The sequence below is a fragment of the Dendrobates tinctorius genome, unplaced genomic scaffold (genome assembly GCF_039654945.1).
Source record: "Dendrobates tinctorius isolate UK_male_01 unplaced genomic scaffold, ASM3965494v1 ptg000086l, whole genome shotgun sequence".
Taxonomy (NCBI): Eukaryota; Metazoa; Chordata; class Amphibia; order Anura; family Dendrobatidae; genus Dendrobates; species Dendrobates tinctorius.
Window position 1 is genome coordinate 38,029,516 of NW_027361754.1, and position 19,934 is coordinate 38,049,449.

A 19,934-nucleotide genomic window follows, 5' to 3' on the forward strand; every position below is an offset into this window, starting at 1 on the left:
TTGGATTAATGTCTGATTAAATCGTTCACAGGCCCCGTTTCCTTGCGGGTGGTATAGTGTCTTCCGGGATTTGTCAATTCCATAGAGATGGTGTAGTTCCTCCATAACTTTTCCCAAAAAACATGCTCCCTGATCGGAATGTATTAGTTGGGGGCAGCCGTATACTTGTATGAAGTTTCTGCAAATTGCGGAGGTGGCCGACTCTGTGGTCTGGTCTCGAGTGGGGGGTGACCACAGCGAACTTAGTGAAATGATCCACCATGACAAGGCAGTGTTCGTACCCCTGGAATGCGGGACCTATGGTCAGGTAATCTACCGTCAGGAGCTCGAGGGGTGCTGAGGTCACGATTGTCTGTACTGAGGCTCGCTGAGCGGTCGGTTTGGCTAATTCACATAGGCGACAGGTCCGGCAAATTTCGTCCACAACAGCCGGCAAGCGTGGGTGGTAAACTCTCTGTTGCAACCATTGCAAGGTCTTTTTAGCTCCGAAATGAGCCCCTTTTTCGTGGGCCTCTCGAGCCAGTTCATAGAGTTGGCTCCGGGAGTAACCACCTGCCAAAACGCCATGAAGGTTGTTTGTGATGTTATTTTATGGTACAATAGTCCCTTTCGGATAACCAGCCTCTCCGATTGTCGCAACATCAGTGACATGTCTTGAGTCAAAGTTTGTCGTTGGGAATCAGTGGGTAGTTGGCCAGCGGCGACCCACGTCCGGAGAAGTCCAACTTCTTCGTCTTCTTGTTGCTGTTGTATCCACTTATCCCGAGATTGTTCCAGTATGCCCCTTGGGGTCTCTGGGGAAGATAGGGAAGATACTTTTTGGGTGGCAGCTGTGAGCACGGCAGCGGTGAGGGTGAACTGTATCTCTTCCCCTTCTAATTCGTCATCTCGATTCTTTCCTGTGGTTGTATGTCAAATCCTGGAGAGGGGGTCAGCATGGACATTCTCGGCCCCTCTTTTGTAGATGATTTTATAGTTGAACTTCGCCATCCAGGCCACCCATCGTTGTTCTAGAGCCCCCAATTTGGCGTTTTCCAAATGGGCCAGCGGGTTGTTGTCGGTCCGCCCCACTACCTCGGAGTCCGCTAGGTACTCTGCGAACCGCTCCATCATGGCCCACACCACTGCGAGGAGCTCGAGCTTAAAGGAGCTGTAATTATCAGGGTTGTGCTCGGAGTCATGGAGTCAGCAACTTCAATAGGCGATCATTCTCTCCCAGCCATCTTGAATTTGTGACAACACAGCCCCTATCCCGTGAAGACTCCCGTCAGTGTGTAGGATGAACGATTGCGAGAAATCCACATAGTCCAACACCGGAGCATCCAAGAGCGCAGCCTTGAGGTCTCGGAAGGCCTCTTCCTAAGGTTGTTGCCACTGGATTTTCCGTCCATTTGCCCCAGCGGGAGCCCCCTTCAGCAGGTCGTGCAGGGCTCGAGCTCGACAAGCAAAATTCTTTGCGAAACGACGGTAGGATCCGGCCAACCCCAGGAATACCTGCATGTCTTTTATCTTCCCGGGGGTAGGCCATCCCTGAATAATAGCAACCTTTTTCCAAGATGGCCTCACACCCTCTGCCGAGACGACATGGCCCAGATACTCAATCTGGGAGCGAAATAGGTGGCATTTTTGGTGTTTTACCTTCAACCTGTACTTTTGCAACCAGCCGAGCACCTGTACGAACCGCTTTAGGTGGTCCTCAAATGTGGCAGCATAGATGATGATATCATCCAGGTATATCAATGTGGCCTCAAAATAGAGATCTCCCAGACACTGCTCCATCAACCGCTGAAAGGTTCCCGGGGCGTTGGCCAGTCCAAACGGCATTCGATTGAACTCAAATAGTCCCATAAGCAGTATGAATGCCTTCTTGGCCCTATCTCCTTCTGACATGGGCACCTGCCAGTACCCACTGGCTAGGTCCAGAGTCGAAAAATTCGTCGCCTTCCCTAAGGCGGACAAGGATTCTTCTATGCGGGGCAGTGGGTATGAGTCTTTAATAGTGCAAGCATTCAACTTTCGATAATCCACACAGAATCGTAATGTACCATCTATTTTATGGACCACCACAATGGGGGCTGCCCAGGGGCTTTGGCTTTCCTGTATCACCCCCTTTCGCAACATTTGGGCCAACAAAGTTTTCACCTCTTGGTAGAGTTGTGGAGGAATCTGTCGATATCGTTCTCAGATGGGGCCGCCCCTGCCATGGGGATTTCATGAGTGATGGCGGTGGTACACCCAAAATCTTCCTCATGACTAGCAAATACCTCATGGTACTGTCCGAGCAATGTTTTTATCTGTGAGAGCTGGGCTGGAGTTAACCCGGAGAGCTCGGCCAGCATCTGTTCCAGGATGTTTTGACCCTTCTCCTGAGCCGACACTTCGGTGGCCTGTAGAGTTCGAATCCTTACTTTCCAAGGATCCTCGGATTGTACTCTCAATTGCACCGTAGGAGCCGGCAGCACTTCCTCTAAAGGCCTTACTAGCTTGGTCAGTTCGGTCCGCGCTTTTAGGACGATGTCTCGGCCTGTGAGATTGACGCAGCGCACCAGGACTGTCCCTTTTTGCACTGTAGTCAGGGAACGGGCCACCAGTATGCCAGGAGGTAAGCGCTCCGAGCAGCATGGCTCCACCTGCACCTCCACGCCCTCCAAGGGTATCAAGGCTCAAATTGGAGGGTCATCACAGTCTGCCCAGGAGGCAGCACAAGCAGGGGAGCTGCTGGCGCGATGACTTTGCCCAGAGCCTCTCCTTCCTTGCAGTCCTGATGTACCTACGCTTCCCACACCAACTGCTGGAATACCTGTCCCTGGGCCGTGCGAGAACCCCACTGCTTCAGGATCTTATGCGTAGGGTCATTGAGGAGCAGGTTGCCCAACTCCCATAGTATGTTCATGCCTAGGATGACTGGATGCTGCTTATCAGTTTCTCCTTGAGTCAGTACCACCCCTCTGTGACCAAGGGATTTTGTTATGCACGAGTCACCGTAGGAGGCAGACACAAAAATAGAAGCTTCGTCCAGAAAACCAGAGAAGTTGGCAACTATCAGATTGCAGACCCCTGAACCTATCAACACAACTAGCAGTAGCCGTGGGGGGTTCCTACGGTGCCCTAGACCCCTCAATCACAGCCGGAGATCTAAATAGCCTAAAGACAGAAAAGGAAATCTAAACTGCCCCAGAGCAGACCCAAAAGTAAAAGGCAGCCCCCAACATATAATGACGGTGAAGCAAGATGAAAAAACACTCACACAGATAGAAAGATAGGCTGAGCAAACGATGGGGCCCAAGCTAACTAAACAGAACAGGAAAGGAAGGTTGCTGTCTGCAATCTGCCAAAACCCTATCAAAGACATAAGCCAACAAGCTGATATGGAAAAAGACCCTGAAGCAGCTAGGCGTCAAAAATCAGCCTAAATCAGCACTCAGGTATTTTCAGAAGACAGAGCTAAAGGAATTCAGCTCACCCCAGCAGGGAATGGCAGAAATCCAGAAAAACAAAACAAAACAAAGTCAAAGCACAAATGCAAAAAGCTGAGCAGAAAACTTAGCTTTAGACGAGCAGGAATTCAGACTGGTCTCCAAGGATCCCACAGAGTAATCACCCGCAGGGCAGAAGGGCGTTGGCAGCCTTATAACCAGTCAGTAACTCCACTCAGCCAGTCATCATCATTAGGCTCAGGTGTTTGATAATCAGGCTCACTATCTTTCTTTACCAGAAGAGGGAGTTCATCGGGCCTCAGTAGTGAAGGGGAAAATGAACTCACAACAGGATTTACCGCACAACGTCACCTGCACCCACACCACCCCTTGCAACCGGGACCGGTAGTTGATTGGCGGCTACTAGTCTGATCATGGGCCTCCGCTGGGGTCTCGCTGCCTCAGGGAAATTTTGTTGAAAATAAGTTGCGGGCATAGTGGTTACTTGTGACCCCGTGCCCACCAGGCATCGGACAGCCAGGCCCTCCACTTCTGCCCAAACCACCGGACATTTTGCGACCAAATCTTCGTTACTTCCACCACCCCTAGTTGTGGATTTTGGCTCCGAGCGGCGTGGGTATTTCCCATGCCGCGGACACTCTCGGGCGTAGTGGCCTGGTTCTCCGCACTCATAACACCGGGCCTGCGCAGACTGACCACCCCGCGGGAAGCGGGACCCCCAGGGGCCGGGATTAAAACTAGACCGTCCAGTCTCGTACTCAGTCCTTCTCTTTGGCCAACTCGCCCTTGATGTTCTTAAACTCTTGTTTCATCTCTTCCACCCATTGAGGCTTCTCGACTGCGTTCACAGAAGCCTCCACACTCCAGACCTTTCCCACGGGGACCGCCATCCCCTGCTCTTGCTTTCAAGCCTGTGCTTGACTTCCCACCTCTGAAAAGTCTATACGGGGATTCATTCTGATCTGCTCCCGTAATGCCTGTTTTATTAACGGGTCTCGCAGTCCAGTCACCAGTAGGTCACGTAGGATAATGTCAATAGGTCCTACCCCTACTCCGTCCTTTCTTTCAATAGCCGTATGCAATTCTTGGAGGAAATTCATATACTGGGTGATAGTCTCCCCCTCTCCCTGCATTCAACTGAAGTGGAAGTGCATTGAGCAGCAAGGAGGTGTGCTGGTAAAAGGGGAAAAAAAAAAAACTCTTTTAAATCTTCTTCCTGAGCGAGTGTGACCTGAGCGTAAGTGCGAACTGTGGTAAGTGTGTGACTTGAAATTCAGTGAAGAGGTATTTGGAAAACCTTTAACAAATACCTGTGTGAGTTGCTGAATTGTAAGTTGCTGAGTGCTTTCTACCTGTTCAATTTTTGCGGGGCTTTGGGGGCTTGTTTAACCTATATTTTCTCTCTTCAGGGTTAATCTCTTATTTTACTATCTGTGTTTTTAAGGGTAAACTATATTGCATTTAAATCTTGAGGTGTAACTATATTCACAAGGGGTTAATTAAGGGTGGGAGTTCATACAGTAATTAAGGGTTTATAAGGGGCAGCTGGTTGGGGCTCAACTCCTTTTGGAAGTGCATTGAGCAGCAAGGTGGTGTGCTGGTAAAAGGGGAAAAAAAAACAAAACAAAAAAACCTCTTTTAAATCTTCTTCCTGAGCGAGTGTGAACGAGCTGAGTGTGACCTGAGCGTAAGTGCGAACTGTTGTAAGTGTGTGTCTTGTGATTCAGTGACTTTGGATTCAGGGAGTTTCCAAGGGAGGTGTTACTGAATTGCTGCTATTTTATTAATACTTTTTATTTATTTTTGCTTATCTTATTGTCTGGTGCAATCCCCATTAGGATGTGCTCCACTATTGCCAGTGCCATCCAGTGCACGTCTTGCCGCATGTATGAAATCCTTGAACAGCCGGTCGAGGGTGCATACTGCTGTGCGAGATGTGAGCACATTGTGCATTTGGAAGCCCAGATACTGGATCTAAATGTGCAGCTGGCAACACTGAGATCCATAGACAATATGGAAAGGAGTCTTCTGCTCACTGAGCAGACGCTCAATAGGATAGATGAGGGGGGATGCTAGGTTGGAGCTGCAGGACAATGAAGCAGCTAGCTGGGTGACAGTTAGAAGGCGGGGTAGAGGGAAGAGTGTCAGGGAGGCTAGTCCTGATCTGGCACACCCCAATAAGTTTGCTAAGGCTAGTTTCACACTTGCTTTTTTTTGCAGCGCGTTTTTCCTGCAAAAAAACGCATTGAAAAAACGCGTACATAAGCATACAACTGCTGCGTTTTTTTCAAGCATTTTTATGAGCATGCATGAAAAAAACGCAGCGTTTTTATGCGTTTGTATGCGTTTTTAGTGCGTTTTTACCGCGTTTGCGTTTTTTTCCAACATTTTTAGGTGGCCCCTCACACTACCCAAACCATGACTTTACTAACCCTAACCCTGACCCTAACCCTAACCCTAACCCTGACCCTAACCCTAACCCTAACCCTGACCCTAACCCTAACCCTAACCCTGACCCTAACCCTAACCCTAACCCTAACCCTGACCCTAACCCTTAACAAAACCATACTTAACCCTAACCCTGACCCTAACCCTAACCCTAACCCTGACCCTAACCCTTAACCAAACCATACTTAACCCTAATCCTGACCCTAACCCTGACCCTAACCCTAACCCTAACCCTAACCCTGACCCTAACCCTTAACAAAACCCTACTTAACCCTAATCCTGACCCTAACCCTGACCCTAATCCTTAACAAAACCATACTTAACCCTAACCCTGACCCTAACCCTAACCCTAACCCTAACCCTGACCCTAACCCTAACCCTAACCCTAACCCTGACCCTAACCCTTAACAAAACCCTACTTAACCCTAATCCTGACCCTAACCCTGACCCTAATCCTTAACAAAACCATACTTAACCCTAACCCTGACCCTAACCCTGACCCTAACCCTAACCCTAACCCTGACCCTAACCCTAACCCTAACCCTGACCCTAACCCTTAACAAAACCATACTTAACCCTAATCCTGACCCTAACCCTGACCCTAATCCTTAACAAAACCATACTTAACCCTAATCCTGACCCTAACCCTGACCCTAACCCTAACCCTAACCCTGACCCTAACCCTAACCCTAACCCTAACCCTGACCCTAACCCTTAACAAAACCATACTTAACCCTAATCCTGACCCTAACCCTGACCCTAACCCTTAACCAAACCATACTTAACCCTAACCCTGACCCAAACCCCAACCCTAACCCTGACCCTGACCATAACCCTAACCCTAAACCCCCTTACCTAACCCTAACTCTAACCCAAACCCCTAAATTCCATGGTTAAAAAAAAAAAACGCATATGCAAAAAAACGCATACATGAGCATGCCAGTGCGCACATATGCGCATCCATAGGCTATAATGGCCATTTTTAGCGCAAAACGTGCGCATATGTGCGCATGCGCTTTTTTGCAGGGCCAAAAAATGCAACATGCTGCGTCTGGAAAATACCAACGCACACCCCAAAAAAACGCAGCGCATGAAAATCGCATACATGCGCTTACCAGTGCGCAGGTATGCGCACCCATGTTAAATATAGGGGAAAAAACGCATGCGCAGGTATGCGTTTTTTTCCAGCGCTAAAAAACGCAAATGTGAAACCAGCCTAAGTTGGCAGATGAGGGGAGTGTTAGTGCAGGAGTAGCACTGCTGCAGCAAGACATGTCCTCTGAAAGCCGGAGGAGTGTCTGCTTCAGTAAGGGGGGAAATAGGAGAGCAGGGCAGGCCAGACAGGTTCTAGTAGTGGGAGACTCAATTATTAGGGGAACAGATAGGGCAATCTGTCACAAAGACAGGGATCGTCGAACGGTGTGCTGCCTACCTGGCGCTCAAGTCCGACACATCGCTGATCGGGTTGACAGATTACTGGGAGGGGCTGGAGAGGATCCAGCGGTCATGGTGCACATTGGCACAAATGACAAAGTTAGAGGTAGGTGGAAGGTCCTTAAAGATGATTTCAGGGAATTAGGCTGTAAGCTTAAAGCAAGGACCTCCAAGGTGGTATTTTCGGAAATACTTCCTGTACCACGTGCCACACCAGAGAGGCAACGGGAGATTAGGGAGGTTAATAAGTGGCTCAGGAATTGGTGTAGGAAGGAGGGGTTTGGGTTCCTGCAGAACTGGGCCGACTTCTCAGTTGGCTACAGGTTCTACGCTAGGGACAGGCTGCACCTCAATGGGGAGGGTGCCGCTGTGCTGGGGGAGAAAATGGCTAGAAGGTTGGAGGAGTGTTTAAACTAGGGACGGGGGGGAGGATATTCCTTTTATAGGAGGGGAAGACAGTGCAGATAGAGACCTGGGCACAAATAATGACATTGGGGGCGGGGTGGGGTTAGAACAGTTAATAATTTAAGAAAGAATAGAGGTACAGAGAGATACATAAAGTGCATGTATACTAATGCCAGAAGCCTCGCCAACAAAATGGAGGAATTGGAGTTAATGTTGTTGGAACATAATTATGACATGGTGGGGATATCTGAGACATGGCTGGATGAGAGCCATGACTGGGCTGTTAATTTACAGGGCTATAGTCTGTTCAGAAATGACCGAACAAATAAACGAGGGGGAGGTGTGTGTTTATATGTAAAATCATCCTTAAAACCCATCCTTCGTGATAATATATATGAATCTAATGAAAATGTAGAGTCCCTGTGGGTAGAGATAAGGGGAGGGGGGAAAAATAATAAATTACTGATAGGGGTTTGTTATAAATCTCCAAAAATAATGGAAGCTACAGAGAATATCCTCATAAAGCAAATAGATGAAGCAGCGACTCAAGGAGAAGTCATTATTATGGGGGACTTCAACTACCCTGAAATACATTGGGGAACCGAAACCTGCAGTTCCAGCAAGGGTAATAGGTTTCTGACAACGATGAGAGACAATTACCTTTCACAACTGGTTCAGGACCCAACAAGAGGGGGGGCACTGCTAGACCTAATATTAACCAACAGGCCAGACCGCATATCAAATGTAAGGGTTGAGGGTCACTTGGGTAATAGTGATCACAAATTAATAAGTTTTCATGTATCCTTTAATAAGATGTGTAGTAGAGGGGTTACAAGGACACTAAACTTCAGGAAGGCAAATTTCCAACGGATGAGAGATGATCTTGGTGCAATTAACTGGGACGATATCCTGAGACATAAAAATACTCAAAGAAAATGGGAGACATTTATTAGCATCCTGAATAGGACCTGTGCACAATATATACCATATGGGAATAAACATGCGAGAAATAGGAGGAAACCACTATGGCTAAATAGAGCTGTAAGGGGCGCAATAAGAGATAAAAATAAAGCATTTAGAGAATTAAAGCAAGTAGGTAGTGATGAGGCATTAAATAAATACAGAAGATTAAATAAATTCTGTAAAAAGCAATTCAAGACAGCAAAGATTGAGACAGAGAGACTCATTGCCAGAGAAAGTAAAAATAATCCCAAAATATTCTTTAACTACATAAATAGTAAGAAGCTAAAAAATGATAGTGTTGGTCCCCTTATAAATAGTCTGGGTGAAATGGTGGATGAGGATGAGGAAAAAGCCAATATGCTAAATAACTTTTTTTCAACAGTATTTACACAAGAAAATCCCATGACGGATAACATGATCAGGGATAAAAATTCTCCATTAAATGTCACCTGCTTAACCCAGCAGGAAGTACGGCGGCGTCTACAAATCACTAAAATTGACAAATCCCCGGGCCCGGATGGGATACACCCCCGAGTACTGCAGGAATTAAGCACAGTCATAGATAGACCACTATTTTTAATCTTTAAAGATTCCATAATAACAGGGTCTGTACCACAGGACTGGCGTATAGCAAATGTGGTGCCAATATTCAAAAAGGGGACAAAAACTGAACTTGGAAATTATAGGCCAGTAAGTTTAACCTCAACTGTGGGTAAAATCCTGAAGGGTTTTCTAAGAGATACTATACTGGAGTATCTGGAGAAGAATAACCTTATGACCCAATATCAACATGGGTTTACAAGAGACCGTTCCTGTCAGACTAATCTGATAAGCTTTTATGAAGAGGTAAGTTCCGGACTGGACCAAGGGAATGCAGTGGACGTGGTGTACATGGACTTTTCAAAAGCTTTTGATAAGGTGCCACACAAAAGGTTGATACATAAAATGAGAACAATGGGGATAGGGGAAAATATGTGTAGGTGGGTTAAGAGCTGGCTCAGGGATAGGAAACAAAGGGTGGTTATTAATGGAGCACACTCGGACTGGGTCACGGTTAGCAGTGGGGTACCACAGGGGTCAGTTTTGGGCCCGCTTCTTTTTAACATATTTATTAATGACCTTGTAGGGGGCATAGAGAGTAGAATTTCAATATTTGCAGATGACACTAAACTCTGCAGGGTAATTAATACAGAGGAGGACAATTTTATATTACAGGAGGATTTATGTAAACTAGAAGCTTGGGCTGATAAATGGCAAATGAGCTTTAATGGGGATAAATGTAAGGTCATGCACTTGGGTAGAACGAACAAGTTGTATAATTATGTGCTTAATTGTAAAACACTGGGCAAAACAGTCACTGAAAAAGACCTGGGTGTATGGGTGGACGACAAACTCACATTTAGTGGCCAGAGTCAAGCAGCTGCTGCAAAGGCAAATAAAATAATGGGATGCATTAAAAGAGGCATAGATGCTCATGAGGAGAACATAATTTTACCTCTAAATAAGTCACTAGTGCGACCACACTTAGAATACTGTGTACCGTTCTGGTCTCCGGTGTATAAGAAAGACATAGCTGAACTGGAGCGGGTGCAGAGAAGAGCGACCAAGGTTATTAGGGAACTAGGGGGTCTGCAATACCAAGACAGGTTATTACACTTGGGGTTATTTAGTTTGGAGAATCGAAGGCTTAGGGGTGATCTTATTACAATGTATAAATATATGTGGGGACAATACAAAGACCTTTCTAATGATCTTTTTACTCTTAGACCTGTGACGGGGACAAGGGGGCATCCTCTACGTCTGGAGGAAAGAAGGTTTAAGCATACTCACAGACGCGGATTCTTTACTGTAAGAGCAGTGAGACTATGGAACTCTCTGCCATATGATGTTGTAATGAGTGATTCACTACTAAAATTTAAGAAGGGACTGGATGCCTTTCTTGAAAAGTATAATATTACAGGGTATGTACACTAGTCTCCTTAATATTGCATTGATCCAGGGAGCTAGTCTGATTGCCGTATGTGGAGTCAGGAAGGAATTTTTTTCCCCAATGTGAAGCTTACTGTTGCCACATGGGTTTTTTTTGCCTTCCTCTGGATCAACATGTTAGGGCAAGTTAGGATAGGATATGGGTTGAACTAGATGGACTTAAAGTCTCCCTTCAACCTTAATAACTATGTTACTATGTTACTATGTTACAACCGGGTCCTTAATTCTCCCACATTAGTTGGGTCCCTATGGGTCTGTTCTACTATCTGCAAATCTTTATCAAAGGTGTTGCGGTGTCCCGGGGGCAGGGGTGGATTAAGGGTAGCCAGGGCCCGGGGCAGTTCAGACTCTGTGGGCCCCCCTCGTCACGTGACGGGGGTCACGAATCGTAGAGCCACACTCTACATAGAGAATAATGGGGCCTCCAGCACCGACCTCCACCCGCAGAGCCACACTCTACATAGAGAATAATGGGGCCTCCAGCACCGACCTCCACCCGCAGAGCCACACTCCACATAGAGAATAATGGATCCTCCAGCACCGACCTCCACTCGCAGAGCCGCACTCCACATAGAGAATAATGGAGCCTCCAGCACCGACCTCCATCCTCAGAGCCGCACTCCACATAGAGAATAATGGGGCCTCCAGCACCGACCTCCACCCGCAGAGCCGCACTCCACATAGAGAATAATGGAGCCTCCAGCACCGACCTCCACCCGCAGAGCCGCACTCCACATAGAGAATAATGGAGCCTCCAGCACCGACCTCCACCCGCAGAGCCACACTCCACATAGAGAATAATGGAGCCTCCAGCACCGACCTCCACCCGCACTCCACATAGAGAATAATGGAGCCTCCAGCACCGACCTCCACCCGCAGAGCCGCACTCTACATAGAGAATAATGGAGCCTCCAGCACCGACCTCCACCCGCAGAGCCACACTCTACATAGAGAATAATGGAGCCTCCAGCACTGACCTCCACCCGCAGAGCCACACTCTACATAGAGAATAATGGAGCCTCCAGCACCGACCTCCACCCGCAGAGCCGCACTCCACATAGAGAATAATGGGGCCTCCAGCACCGATCTCCACCCGCAGCCACACTCCACATAGAGAATAATGGAGCCTCCAGCACCGACCTCCACCCGCAGAGCCGCACTCCACATAGAGAATAATGGAGCCTCCAGCACCGACCTCCACCCGCACTCCACATAGAGAATAATGGAGCCTCCGGCACCGACCTCCACCCGCAGAGCCGCACTCCACATAGAGAATAATGGAGCCTCCAGCACCGACCTCCACATAGAGCATAATGGAGCCTCCAGCACCTACCTCCACCCGCAGAGCCACACTCCACATAGAGAATAATGGAGCCTCCAGCACCGACCTCCACCCGCAGAGCCGCACTCCACATAGAGAATAATGGAGCCTCCAGCACCTATCTCCACCCGCAGAGCCGCACTCCACATACATGGCTGCTCTCAGTGCTCTGTGCTGTGCGCACAGGACCTGTGATGAGGTCACAGGAGGGGAGGAGACAGGGGTCACATGATCGGGGGCCCTGACACCTTCCCTCCTGTGATCTCATCACAAGCCTTTGCACGCTACCAGCAGCATCAGCGTTCATGCTACTTGTAGATGCTGCTGGTAGCAGAGCACATAATGCCGCCCCCATGGTCACTCACTTTTAGGTGGGGAGAAGATGGAGTGCCATTGCAGCAGCCAGCAGGAATGTGGTGGGGGCCCCCTTAGAAGCTCTTGTGGTGGGGGCCCCGGGGCTGAAGCCCCGCCTGCCCTTCCTATAATCCGGCCCTGCGCGGTGGCGGATTATAATGGGGCAATTTACTGGCCTGGGCTGTGGGACCCTTAACCCCACTGGGCCCGGGGCAACTGCCCAAATTGACCTCATTATAATCCGCCACTGCCCGGGGGCCTCATCATCACTGACCTCCGAACCTCCCCGTCTAATGCCATGACAGCTACTTTGGCTTCCAGGTCAGGAGTCATTGGGTGCATCCGAAAGAGTCCCCGCATCTGCTCTGTCCAGCTCCATAGCATAGTATTGCAGCCGGAAAACCGAGGCAGGTTGTTCAGCATAGCCCTCAACGAAATGCTGGAACGGGGGCACTCATTATCTGTAGAATTCACAGCCCTGCCCTGGTCTGGGGCACCATTGTCCGCGCTCGGAGACTGCATCCTGCCGACTACGCCAAATGTAGGTAACAGCAGGTTCACAGGATGCAGTGACGAGACACGAGACTGAGTGTTGCTTTGGAAAGTAACATTTATGAACTGGAGCCGCTACGGCTATACTGAGCAACGATAAAGGGGTAACTAACACTAATTGTCCTCGCAGGGACTCAACAACAATAACAACACTTTTCTTTAACGAGAATGCGACTGACCCGGCAACGCCAGATATATTATGGGGCCATGAAACGGCCAACTATGGGTCCTTATTTCCTAAAGTCAACTTATCCTTCCTGACGTTCCTCGGTGTCGCTGGTTTGGCTGCTTTGGTGTCACTGATGTGGCTGCTTTGGTGTCGCAGCCGCTGAGCCCAGCTGTTGAGGAACTATAGTAGTCTTCAGGCGTCTCAGCACCCAGGAGAAGTTGGGGCACAACAGGCCCTAAGGCAGTCTTTTGTTGCGGTAACCCCCTGTAGCCACAGCAGGGTCCCGTTCGTTAGCGAGTCCACGGGGACTCCAGTCCCCCCAAGCAGGGTAGTGACGTAGTCTGGAAGAGTGGCGGTTGGTAGGCCACGCGCACGGACTGGGCCTTTGCAAAGAGTCTCTCCATAGGCGAGGAGCAGGCCCCAACTGCAGCGGGGTAATGGCAGCTGTGGGCGGTGATGAACAGGCCGCAACCACGGACGGAGGTGGGGCGGCAGCGGGCAGGCCGCAACAGGCTGAAGTGCAGTGGCAGCGGTTGAGGACGACCGTGGGCAGGTCACGGGCCCAATTTGGAGAGGGGCGACAGTCTCTTTCTCTGTGTCTCGCGTACTACCAACTGCCTTCCCGGCACGCTCCCTGCCCCCTTTATCCTCGCCCCGCCCTTGCTGACTTGTCACTTTCAGTAGCCCGCTCTCCTCCGTTGTCCCTCGGGTACCGTTTCTCTAGGAACCCAGATGGCGGTCCCCTTGGTTCTGAACCAGACACTCTACGGGGGTCCTCCTCCCTACACGTGTTGTTCAGCCTTGCCAGTTAGTGCCTAGGCTGAGAGTGCAGGCTGAGTCAGGGACTAGCATCAGTGCCAAGAAGTGGCTTGCTTGTACGCTACTGTGCACTTGGTCTGCACTCCACGGTTGCCAGCGTCTATTTAGTGGTGTTGGCAGGTGTGACGCCGTGTGCTTAGTTGGTCTAGAGCAGTGGTTCCCAAACTCCAATCCTCTAGGACCCCAATAGTTCATGTTTTCAGGATTTCCTTAGTATTTCACAGGTGATGGAAGTATCATTAAGGTATCAGGCATTCTCTCACATGTGTAACACTATGGAAATCCTGAAAACATGATCGGTTGGGGTTTGCGAGGACTGGAGTTTGGGAACCACTGGTCTAGAGGAACTGTAACCCTGTGTCTTTGGGGCAGAGTTCTGTGACCGTTCACTTGCGCTCACTTTGATGAGCTCTGTGAGCTTAACAGGCTACGGCAATTATATTCTGCGGTATTGCGGTTCTGTGAGGTAACAGAGTCCGCCTCAGTACACACCGGGTGACGTTAACCCGTGTGTGTTCTTCTATTGTACTGCCATATAGCATCCGCCATTACCGAGCTGCAGTTAACATCTCTGCACAGGGGACCCCGGGCTGCGAACGCACCTCATCACCATCTTATTATTATTTGGTGCGTTCCGCTAGCCCATAACATTATGATTCCAAATTAAACTGCAACAAGTAATGAATATCATATGCAGACTACAAATTGGAAAACTGTATTAAGAATTATATATATTGTCTATTTTGCATTACATCATTGTTAATAGGAGATGGGGTTGACATTGACGTTATATTTGAGTTTCTCACATTTATGTCTAAAAAATATATTTTTCTATTAAAGGTTCAATATTCAATGACCTAGTTACCTCTCTCGACCACTGCTGTGGTTTTGAGGACATGCTAACACATATTTTTCTTTTATTACAGTTGTGCTCTGAAAGGTTACAGGCAAAGTAACACATACCGAGGATCCAGACCGTAGCAATTTTGTCTAACTGGACAGTTATTCAATATTCTGTCTGCATGAAACATGACAAATATTTGTCCTGACCATTTATAGGACAAGTCTGTATGAGAGCAATAAGTTCATGGGTGTCTGAAGGGAAAGTCGTAAATGTGTAGGCCAAATATGTAGGACAAGAAAAATAATTTTAAATTATACTTGTCACTCACGATAGAGCTAAAGTGTGACTGATATATCATCCTGCTGTTTTAAAACTGCAACATTTAGTACAAACAAATATTTTTTAACATTCCTTTAAGTTTTTCTGCTATTAAGAATGTACTAAAAAAATTCATATTTTAATCAAAGGGGACTTGTCACCAGATTTCACAATACAAACTGCATACGCCATAAAATAAATCTCTTAGGCTGGTTTCACATTTGCGTTTTTTAGCGCTGGAAAAAAACGCATACCTGCGCATGCGTTTTTTCCCCTATATTTAACATGGGTGCGCATACCTGCGCGCTGGTAAGCGCATGTATGCGATTTTCATGCGCTGCGTTTTTTTGGGGTGTGCGTTGGTATTTTCCAGACGCAGCATGTTGCATTTTTTGGCCCTGCAAAAAAGCGCATGCGCACATATGCGCACGTTTTGCGCTAAAAATGGCCATTATAGCCTATGGATGCGCATATGTGCGCACTGGCATGCTCATGTATGCGTTTTTTTGCATATGCGTTTTTTTTTTTTAACCATGGAATTTAGGGGTTTGGGTTAGAGTTAGGGTTAGTTAAGGGGGTTTAGGGTTAGGGTTAGGGTCAGGGTCAGGGTTAGGGTTGGGGTTTGGGTCAGGGTTAGGGTTAAGTATGGTTTTGTTAAGGATTAGGGTCAGGGTTAGGGTCAGGATTAGGGTTAAGTATGGTTTTGTTAAGGGTTAGGGTCAGGGTTAGGGTTAGGGTTAGGGTTAGGGTCAGGGTTAGGGTTAGGGTTAGGGTTAGGGTCAGGGTTAGGGTCAGGATTAGGGTTAAGTATGGTTTTGTTAAGGATTAGGGTCAGGGTTAGGGTCAGGATTAGGGTTAAGTATGGTTTTGTTAAGGGTTATGGTCAGGGTTAGGGTTAGGGTTAGGGTTAGGGTCAGGGTTAGGGTTAGGGTCAGGGTTAGGGTTAGGGTCAGGGTTAGGGTTAAGTATGGTTTTGTTAAGGATTAGGGTCAGGGTTAGGGTCAGGATTAGGGTTAAGTATGGTTTTGTTAAGGGTTAGGGTCAGGGTTAGGGTTAGGGTTAGGGTTAGGGTCAGGGTTAGGGTCAGGATTAGGGTTAAGTATGGTTTGGTTAAGGGTTAGGGTCAGGGTTAGGGTTAGGGTTAGGGTTAGGGTCAGGGTTAGGGTTAAGTATGGTTTTGTTAAGGGTTAGGGTCAGGGTTAGGGTTAGGGTTAGGGTCAGGGTTAGGGTTAGGGTTAGGGTCAGGGTTAGGGTTAGGGTTAGTTAGGGTTTAGGGTTTGGGTTAGGGATAAGTATGATTTGGTTAAGGGTTAGGGTCAGGGTTAGGGTTAGGGTTAGGGTCAGGGTTAGGGTTAGGGTTAGGGTCAGGGTTAGGGTTAGTAAAGTCATGGTTTGGGTAGTGTGAGGGGCCACCTAAAAATGTTGGAAAAAAACGCAAACGCGGTAAAAACGCACTAAAAACGCATACAAACGCATAAAAACGCTGCGTTTTTTTCATGCATGCTCATAAAAATGCTTGAAAAAAACGCAGCAGTTGTATGCTTATGTATGCGTTTTTTCAATGCGTTTTTTTGCGGGAAAAACGCGCTGCAAAAAAAAGCAAGTGTGAAACTAGCCTTAAAGGGAATCTGTCACCTATTTTTTGGTATTTAAGATGCGGCCACAGCCATTCAGGGGCTTATCTACAGCATTACAGAATGCTGTAGATAAGCCCCCGATGTAACCTGAAAGCGAAGAAAAACGAGTTATATTATACTTACCCAGGGGCAGTCCGGGTCTGGTTTGGGTCCGATGCCTCCCATCTTCTAGCGATGATGTCCTCTTCTTTGCTTCCCATCGCGGCTCCGGCGCAGACGCACTGCTCTGCCCTGTTGAGGGCAGAGCAGAGTATTGCAGTGCCTCTTCTGGTGCCTGCGCACTGCTCTGCCCTCAACAGGGCCGCGACGGGAAGCAAAGAAGAGGACGTCATCGCTAGAAGATGGGAGAAGCCGGACCGGACCGCGACACCCTCCGGACCCGAACCGGACCCTGACCGCCCCTGGGTGAGTATAATTTAACTTGTTTTTCTTCTCTTTCAGGTTGCATCGGGGGGATTATCTACAACATACTGTAATGCTGTAGATAAGCCCCTGATGGCTGTGGCCGCATCTTATATACCCAAAAATACGTGACAAATTCCCTTTAAACCTGATGAGGCTGGTGTATTTATTGTTAAGTGAGAATGGTTGTATAATCCTCATATTAAAATGAGCATTGTATGATGACTCCAGCTAAAGAGAAAGAGAGCTCATAAGTCCAAGTATATCCATTCTCTACCCACCAAACCTGAATTACAGCTGTGGCTTGTACAGTGTGAGATCTTAGCGACAGCAAGGAGGAGTGACAGTGAGGTGCTTTTTCTGGGTTGTCCACTTTTTCTGGGTTGTTTTGAACTTTTTTCTTTAAGTAGTTGTTTATATATTTTTTGTACTTAATACAATTTTATATTTACATATGTGTATTGTTTAGTATTTCTTTTGGTTTAAGCAGTAATTTCTAGGAATTTTCTATTCAATGGGTACTCTTTAAATGTCTTCTATAGTTGGATAAATATTATTATGTGTCTTTTTGTCCAGATTTGGTTATTACCATGCATCTATTGTCTGGGGTTCATTGGGGACCGTGATTAGTTCTATAAATTGCAATACTTCACAATACTTACATTTTGATAGTTCTAATACAAAATATAGTACTATATGACTGCATGACGAAAAGCCAGCAGCTCCTAGGAGGGATAAAGTATATTTTCACCCAGGTGTCACACTTTCATTGTGTCAGTCGGGCACCTTCATAACGCTATTAACCTGCAGATTAACCCCACACCTGCAGGTTAATTGCATTACTTGATCTGACAGGTTCCCTTTAAAGTCTCAATTAAATACATATACTTATTTAATATGTATACAATAGATTTATAGTAACTTGGGCAATAGTCTAAGAAGTTTGAGCATGTTGTCTTCTTGATCACATGGTTTATGTCTGGGTGCTCCAGTATCTTCCCAACCTTCAAAAGCGTGAAATAGGCATGATAGTGTACTTGCCATGCAAACTGTCTCTTCAGAGAAGAAGAGGACTCGAACTCTAGCTCTACATATTGGAAGCAGCAATCCAAAAAGTCAAAATCAACCTTTTAACAACCCTTGCCTTATGACTAAAGGCCCCTTTATATTTAGCGAGGCACCAGCAATCCCGACCACGATACGACCCGGTCAGGATCGCTGGTGCATCGTTAAATGGTCGCTAGTGAGCTGCCAAACAGGCAGATCTCACCAGTGACGTAGCAGCGGCTGGCGGTCATACTTACCTTTCAGATGCAGCGATGATGTCTTCTTCCGCCCACGTCCTTGTCTCGCTCGTCGGCGCCAGCAGGAAGCCGATGACGAGAAATGGACCAGGCCGATCTCGCACGATCAGCAATAGCCAGCGGGGGAGCCGGTCGGAGGTAAGTATCACATGTAGTGATATCGCTAGCAATATCCCTGCTGGGTCACAAAATCGGTGACGCTTTAGCGATATCGCTAGCGATATCGCTATGTGTAAAGGGCCCTTTAGGATAAAAGATAAACCAGAGTCTGAATTTGCAGACAAGTGTTTCAGGATGTTGTCCCTACACAGTGCAAAGCATGAGATCTGATTTGGTCTAAGAGGTAATGTTTTCCTTTTGTAGAGTGACATGCCTGACATACCTGTGTAAAGAGGATGATAGGTCATGCAATGTTCATCTTCAAAATTAAATAAGCAAATTCAGAGATGAAAAGGACTTACATTTTAGTGCCATTTAATGGAATTAGCAATCCTAAAAATCAATATTGACCCTTTAACAAGCCTTGCCACATGACTTATGAATGATAAAAGCCAAACCAGAATCTCAAATTGTAGACTCAATTTGCATAAGACCTCTCATGCTTTGCACTAATGAGGGGCAACACCCTAACCTAAGTCTTGTGGCAAGGTTCGTTAAAGGGCCGATATTAACTTTTAGGATTGCTACTTTCAATAGGTGATGGTAGAGTTCAAGTCCTCTTCCTCTCTGGAGAGAAAATTTGTATATTTAGTTTCCAGGAGGAGCATTGCATGGCCTATATGTTTCCTTACATTAGCATGTCACTCTCCACAAGGATGATACTTACCAGAAATATACACTGTGTTCCAAATTATTATGCAAATTGGATTTAAGTGTCCAAAAGATGTAATTTTTTGTTTTTCAAATAAACTCATAGCTGGTATTGTGTATCAGGGCTCTTTGGATCACTGAAATCAATCTCAAATGCCTGTGATAATTAGTTTACAAGATGAGCTCAATTAAAGGAAAACTACTTAAGAATGATGTTCCACATTATTAAGCAGGGCACAGGTTTCAAGGAATTTAGGAAAGAAAAAGGATTTCTCTGCTGCTGAAAAGCATCAAATAGTGCAATGCCTTGGTCAAGAGATGAAAACATTAGATATTTTCCAAAAACTTTAACGTGATCATCGTACTGTTAAGAGATTTGTGGTTGATTCTGAGCACAGACATGTTTGTGCTGATAAAGGCAGAATGAGGAAGGTTTCTGCCAGGCAAGTTCATCGGATTAAGATAGTGGCTGCTAAAAAGCCACTACAAACCAGCAAACAGATATTTAAAGCTGCTGGTGCCTCTGGAGTCCCTCGAGCCTCAAGGTGTAGGATCCTTCAAAGGCTTGCTGTGGTGCATAAATCTACTATTCGGCCACCCCTAAACAGTGTTCACAAGCAGAAATGGTTGCAGTGGGCCCAGACATACATGAAGACTAATTTTCAAACAGTCTTGTATACTGATGAGTGTCGAGCAACCCTGGATGGTCCAGATGGATGGAGTAGTGG